Below are 7383 nucleotides of genomic sequence, written 5' to 3' on the forward strand. Positions count from 1 at the left end.
ATGTACAAAGAAAATTAACTATATTGCAAAAGGACATCTATTTGGAAACATCAAATGACCGGAGCATAATTTTCAACTAGTCCGAAAATAAATTATACAGGAACAGTCAAAGACACACCTTCTCATGTGTCACACTTCTATTCATTCAAAACACTTATGCATTGCTGATTTTTATACAGCTCTTCCAGAATTCAACATACAGGCTCATGTGAGTATTTAATGTACTGAATTTCAGAGTTTCTAGAGCAGACACAGAGCTCACATCAAAACAGGCTTCAGGCACCATTTTAGTGACTTTAACAATATTATAAATTTTAGTATTGGTCTAGCTGACATTACGTTGTGTACGCATCACGCAATTGAACCACATATTTCAGAAGGTTCAAATTAGTTGGGAGCACCTTCTGTCATGGCTACTGGACAGACTCACGCGCAGACAGTTCTTTCTTTGCACGCAAAAGGGTCTTAAGGCTTTGGCCCCCACCCCTGCCACCAGTATATTTTTAAGCAAGTATTTCTAACTTTTATTTGAATATTCAGTTTCCTACCATCTGCTCTTAAAAGGTAATTGCCAGGTAACCCGCCCTCCCCCTTCGCACACACATGCACACAAACAAAACACACAGTATAATTCACAGCCTCATTATAGTGAATAAATATTTATGCCATTTTACACCATCAAACTCAGATACTCTCAGAAAAATTATGGTTCTTAAATGGTTCTTCAGATGTCTTCATGGTTCTTTAAAGAACCATCATATGTCAAAGAACCTTTTTATTTTGTAGATGGTTCTTTAGCTATTACAAATGGTTCTTTAAAGAACAAAAGGTTCTTCATCCTTAGCTATCTAAGTTTGATGGTGTAAAATGGCATAAATATTTGTTCACTATAATGAGGCTGTGAATTATATTGTGTGTTTTGTTTGTGTGCATATGTGTGAAGGGGGAGGGCGGGTTACCTGGTAATTACCCTTTAAGAGCAGATGGTAGGAAACTGAATATTCAAATAAAAGTCAGAAATACTTAAAAATATACTGGTGGCAGGGGTGGGGGCCAAACCCTAAAGACCCTACACCCCCACACCCCTAACCCCGCAAACCCACTGATCACAAATAATGTGGTAATAGAATATGGAATTTATTATTAAGACGTTTATGATTATGGTGAGTTAACAAACAGTAGACACAATACACACATTCAAATACTGTACTGTTTTAAATTTTAATAAAGTATTACTATTTTCTGCTTCAAGGCATTACTTTTGAGATTATTATACATATTAGAAAATATAGCATAATGATAATACTAGTTATTGTAAACTTTACAAACCACCCAGCAGTATGTAAAGTCAAATTATAAAATACAAGTAAATAACAATTGCACAACATAATGTCATTCATTACCAACACACTTACTTAGTTTTGACAAAGCACACTGCTTAGGATCTCAGTAGTTGTTTATCACTGAGCGATTTGTTATATGTGTTTCGAGCCAAATAAATGACAGGTAGAGAGAGAGAGAGAGTCACGTTAGAACACGTCGTACTATGGCAACCTCCCAAAAGGGAGGGGGGGGGCAATCGTTGGGATGCGCATGCGCAGACAGATTGTGCGACCGGCGGGCCTTGAACTTTCTAAGGGAAAAAACACTTTCTCACTAGTGATGGTAAATTCGATTCTTTTTACTGAATCAAGTTTTAATGAGTCACTCACCAAAGTGAATCGGGTTTCTTGAGTCATTTGAGTCACTGAGTCAGTTGACCAGAGAGTGCAAAAATGTATATTTTCACTCAAACTTAATTTGTTTCTCTTTTAATGTAAATCCTACTGCTAAGATGAATGATTGTAAAAGAAAACAACTATTTTATAGAGCAAAAAAGAGCAAAAAAAATTCTAAAGGGAACATTTATTTATTTTTTATTTTATTTTATTAGTATTTTCCTTAAATCTATCAAATATATATTTTCTCATCTAAATGTCCACTGTGCTGTGAGCCAGGGGGCGGCAATGCGCCTTAACATTGGTTGCCAACCAAGAAGAAGAAGAAGCTGTGAGCCAGGAGGGAGGGGGTGAGTGAGCGAGTGAGTGATTTGACTATGCTACGATTCAGCACAGGAAGGGAGGGGGTGAGTGAGTCAGTGATTCGTTCAACTCGTTTGAGCTGTGAGCCAGGAGGGAGGGGGTGAGTGAGTCAGTGATTCGTTCAACTCGTTTGAGCTGTGAGCCAGGAAAAAATATATTTTAAAATACATTTTGAAATATATTTCAAAATATACAAAAAATGGCCAAAAAATATATGTGCTAAAATACATTTTAAAATATATTTATATATTTTGAAATATATTTTAGCACATATATTTTTTGGCCATTTTTTGTATATTTTAAAATATATTTAAAAATATATTTATAATATATTTTGAAATGTGTTTTAACACATATATGTTTTGGCTGTTTTTTTTATATTTTGAAAAATATTTATAAAATATATTTCAAAATACAATTTAAACTTATTTAAAATCATTCAAAAATATATAAATTTAACCCTTCATATATTTCTAAGAAAACACATTCACATGTAACAGCTGAAAGAAATCTTTATTTGATGTTTAAAACATACATATAGCATATCAATCAAGCAAGGAATATTCATTTTATAATTTTATTCTCGTTACATACTTAAACATTCTAAAAGAAACACACACACACATATACATATATGTGTGTGTATATATATATGTGTGTGTATGTGTATATGTGTGTGTGATTGTATGAACATAAGTCAACATACTTAAAATGTAATTTCTTTTCCTTTTCCAGCAGTCTCAGTTCCCCCAGCTTTCACTGCAATCCTCAAAGCCCCTCTGGACACATTGGGAAACCTCTTCCTTACTGCCACTGTAACAAACAAAAGTCACAGTTTTATTACTTTTATCAGAATTAAAATAAAAATATGATTTATTTTAGCTGGCTTAATTTAGCAAACAGATATTTTTGTTTATATAGATACAGATATTAATACAGATATATTTTACGCATAATTTTACCTCTTTTTTTTTCCTAGATGGAAAGTCTATCCAGTTCACATTACAGTAATGCTAACACCCCTTTTGGTCCTCTCTCCTTACCCTCCAGCATTCATAAATCTGTTGACCTTCTTTGTCTGAGACCAACCACTACAATGCATCATCACCTATTTGTATTGGTAACTTACTTTACAACCTATTTTAATGGTTGCAAAGTAAGTTACTTGTGCTGTATGCAATTTTAGATACACAGAAAGTCTTCACTTACTATATATGGCTGTCATAGTGTCCTTATGAAGGGCAGTTCTTCGCTCTGCGCCGATGTCCGTTTTGCTCTGTCCTCCTATAAAAAGCATGAACATTTGAGTGTTTGACTAGTTTTAGATTTCCAAAAATCTGATATTTGTACAACTAAACATTTGAACTACAATGATATGCGATATACTTTTATGGGTACTTTTTGGTAAAGAAACTGGTGACAGAGTTGTAGGCTTTTTAGAATACTATTAGCTAACCATTTGAACTGACTTTCAAAGCTGTTTACCTTTTAAATTGCTGTGGATCAAAACCTCCAGTGGGAAGGCGGCCATTAGAAGAACACGCACCATTGAACCTGAAAATAACAAAATCAAACAAAAAACAGAACAATATATAAGAGTCAGGTAGGGTAATAAATCTCTTCCGAAGCAATATAGTTCATTTTGGATGAAAAACAAAACATTCCTCTAAAATATATATACTGACATCAGCAATCAACATCATGATTGTAATTATTTCCTTTTTAGTACATCTACTACTGTGTGCATGTGTCAAGCACTACGACTGTATCTATGCATATAAATTCACCATATATATCCTGCAAAAATGTTTTGTTATAGTCAAAAAAGGCAAACAAACAAAGGCATTCAATCAGAGGTGAGAAATTAATTGGTAATATCAATTATAGGTGAACTATTCTTTACCTACTAGCAATCAAGCTTCTTTAACCAAGAAGCTTGAAATATTTGAATGTAAAATAAAATAAATAAATAATAATAAAAATAACATGATGTAATTAAAATGCACAACTTACATTAAGGAAATCTGCATTTGTATCCACAGGCTAAAAGTAAAACAGTAAATGTGTTAGTAATAGTACAGGTATTTGTAAAAAAAAAAAAAGAGGCAGTAACTGTGACTCTTCTAGTGGGATGCTAAATGCAGAGATTTATATTTACAGTATAATACTGCATGTACAGGTACCTGTGTTGTGAACTGTAACTGAATATTAGAGAATCTCAGAGAAATTAAATGTATTTATTTTTTGAATTTATCAATCATAAAAGCGTCTGTTTTGAAGGCCTGTTACGATAACAACTTTTTGTTGGTTGGTATATTGACCCATAAACAATTGCGACAAGTTATGTCATTGTCATTTTAAGACCATTTTATGTCTTTGAATGTATAATCATAATATAACACCATAATAATGCAAGATCTACACACTTTCAATTGACAAACCAACAAAATATAAAATAAAATAAAATAAATAAATATTTAGATCATGGAAATTAGGTATCAAAATATTAGATACCATAAAAACTTGAATAAATAGTAAATTTTCTAACAAATAGAAAACAATGTTATTTAATGTTATTGTGTTGTTATTATTATATTTTATTTTTGTAAATATAATGGCAGATAAATTGCATCATCAACAATTATTGAGGTCATGTACATGTATTGTGTGTTAAGTCGATATATCGATTATTGTGACAGGCCTACTGTTTTGGTATCATAACAAGCTTGTCAAACATGCATGACCACTAAGCAATGTCTAAGCAGTAGTACTGGTCTGAATGACAACAAACATAACTAGTGTTTTGGAAAATCTGTTAGAAAACAGTTATTTCAATAATTATGATTAGCATGTGACACAGACACTGTATAAAAAACTACAACAACAAATACTTACTTTAGGAGGATGGGGGAGGGCAGCATGAGGTTGAGACTTTGACATCTGTAAGAAACAAATTCATGTATTACAAATAAGTCACTTAAAAATACATTAATGTGGCAGATGCAGTGTATAAGTACAATCAGGGCTGTCACAACAATCGGGTGGGGCCAAGTGGCTGCAACCCTAGGTACAATGTGCAGGTATATATAATTACATATAATATATGTGAATAAAGCAAGAATCAGTTTAGGTTAGTCACTGTGCTGACTGATGCTTGCTAGGTTTATATGATTGCAAACTGCACAAAAACAACAACAGCAACAACATTAATGACAATGACAAACAAAATTACTTACATTTATGTAAATCTCACATCAGGAAGATCTGCATTCGATTTCATGGGCTGAAATAAATAGGCAGAAACATTACTGCTAAAAAAACAAAAAACAAAAACTCTAAAAAGCCTAAAAATGACTTAAAAAGCAAGGAAATGTGGAACATTGTAATTAGCGAACACTAATTAAGCATAACTGTGCTTTGTTTCTAACCTTGTATATAACAAGTGTAAAACACTTTTATTTGTATTTTTTTCCCTTTCTGAGAAGGCAGAATAATAAGAAAAGGCAAAAGTACGTCACAATATAATCAGTTAAGTTACATATTTTGATTACCAAATTATGGAAGCGTAGAGCTGCCACCCAGGCAAAAGAAAAATAGAGCTATATCACGTTATAACGTGAAAAGTTTATTGTTCTAACATTATGCTTTTCATGTTTGTATAATATAACATCACGTTATTACAATATACACAATTATCACGTTCGCACAATATTGTACGGATGTGATAATTATGTACATTGTTCGTACAATGTTGTTCAAACATGAAAAGTATATTGTACTAACATGATAGTATATTGTTAGAACGATAAACTTTTCACATTATAACGTGATATACTTCTATTTTTCTTTTGCCTGGGTGGCAGCTCTACGCTTCCGTGCCAAATAAGCGAGAATAAAGTAATATTATATGAGAAAAGGCACCTGCTAGCTTGATGATGGAGGCTTCATAGACCGGCCACCGGCCTGCTTCTTGTCGCCACTCCACCAAATAAAGGTCCGTTTCCTCCATGCCGGCTAATTATTCATCCTCATTAAAATCTCATTGTCAATAGAAAATTGTACTGGTAGTCAGTATAAGCTTTTAATGATATAAGTAAAGCATATGATAGAATACTGTATGTTGACCTTTTGATGACTTAGACTGTTGTCCACTACAAGACTGTTTTATAAATTCTTTCTCACAGCGATAATAGCTGTTATTATTTCACTCCTGCCAGGAAGAGGAGAGCTGGACACTCTTATCTGACACTCCCTAACAAGAAGAGAGGCCGCGTCTTTCTGTATCCCACAACACACATGCATACACCTAAATCACTTCTATCTTCACTCCCTACACACTAACTTTCCTCTACCTATGAATAGACGTATTCACTGTTGTATTACTTTTGTATATAAATAAAGACAAGTGCAAGAACAGAGGCGCTGATCACAGGGCCCCCACTCTGTTGTGAGCGTTCTGTGACCGCCCTTGCAAGTAAAGATCTACAGTGTGTGTCTCTTCACTCTTAGACTCTCAGCTGAAGAAGTGTCATTTAGAATAAATCTCTTGACACTCATATATGTTCAGTTGGCAGAATTGAGAATTTTACATCTTCCAACCACTTAATTAAAGCGAACATAATCGGCTTGTTTCTTCCCGTCTCCTGTATCCGGCCGTTCCTCTCACTGCTACTGTAAGGTGACCTTGAGGGTCTGAAAGGCGCCTATAAATAAAATGTATTATTATTATTATTATTATTATCGGAATTCGCGCCTCAGAGACGTCGTTATTTTTCAAAAAAAAGAAAGAAAGAAAGAAAGAAAGAAACAGCAACAACTAATAAAGAGAATTTTTGCACGTTCATTGCACATTTGTGGGAATGTTTAAATATTAAATTTTTATTAATTACTTTTCATTATATCTTTATTTTTTAAACCACCATGGCAATGCGCATGCGCATACTCTCCAGCACGCAAAGGGCTTTGGAGTTGACGTAATGTCGCAATGCATTGTGGGAGCGCAGCACCATCTTGGCAGGCCACGAATCAAAACAAGATTGCTACGAACCATTCTGAAACGTAGCTCAAAAGAAAATGACGGTATAGAGACAGATTGTGTCCAGATGCAAAGAGACGGTACTTGATTGTTGAAATGTGGACCCGTATGAAATACGGCCGTGGAGTAGAAACCCTGAAGACCAAACCGCTATTGACTTAGCATGATCTACTCTCGTACCTTGTCTGTGGAGTCAGCGCATACACGGCGCACCAGTTTCGCAATTATAAATCTCTGGAGGCGCACATCCAATTCACCAAGGACTGG

The 7383-nt window shown here is 34.1% G+C and overlaps 1 long non-coding RNA gene across 2 annotated transcripts; it reads right to left on the bottom strand.

The window, feature by feature from the left end:
- Window positions 1-2750: 2750 nt before the first annotated feature.
- LOC109195636 (uncharacterized) lies at window positions 2751-6038 on the bottom strand. Of its 2 annotated transcripts, XR_002057189.2 has the most exons (7): window positions 6003-6038; window positions 5318-5364; window positions 4977-5021; window positions 4095-4124; window positions 3567-3635; window positions 3291-3365; window positions 2751-2894 (listed from the first exon to the last, which is right to left on the bottom strand). It is a non-coding gene; the product is annotated as an uncharacterized LOC109195636 (long non-coding RNA). The 2 variants fall into 2 exon arrangements; XR_002057187.2 differs by lacking the exon at window positions 2751-2894 and having other exon boundaries at window positions 3042-3365.
- Between the last annotated feature and the right edge of the window lie 1345 nt (window positions 6039-7383).

The sequence above is a fragment of the Oreochromis niloticus genome, unplaced genomic scaffold (genome assembly GCF_001858045.2).
Source record: "Oreochromis niloticus isolate F11D_XX unplaced genomic scaffold, O_niloticus_UMD_NMBU tig00001124_pilon, whole genome shotgun sequence".
Taxonomy (NCBI): Eukaryota; Metazoa; Chordata; class Actinopteri; order Cichliformes; family Cichlidae; genus Oreochromis; species Oreochromis niloticus.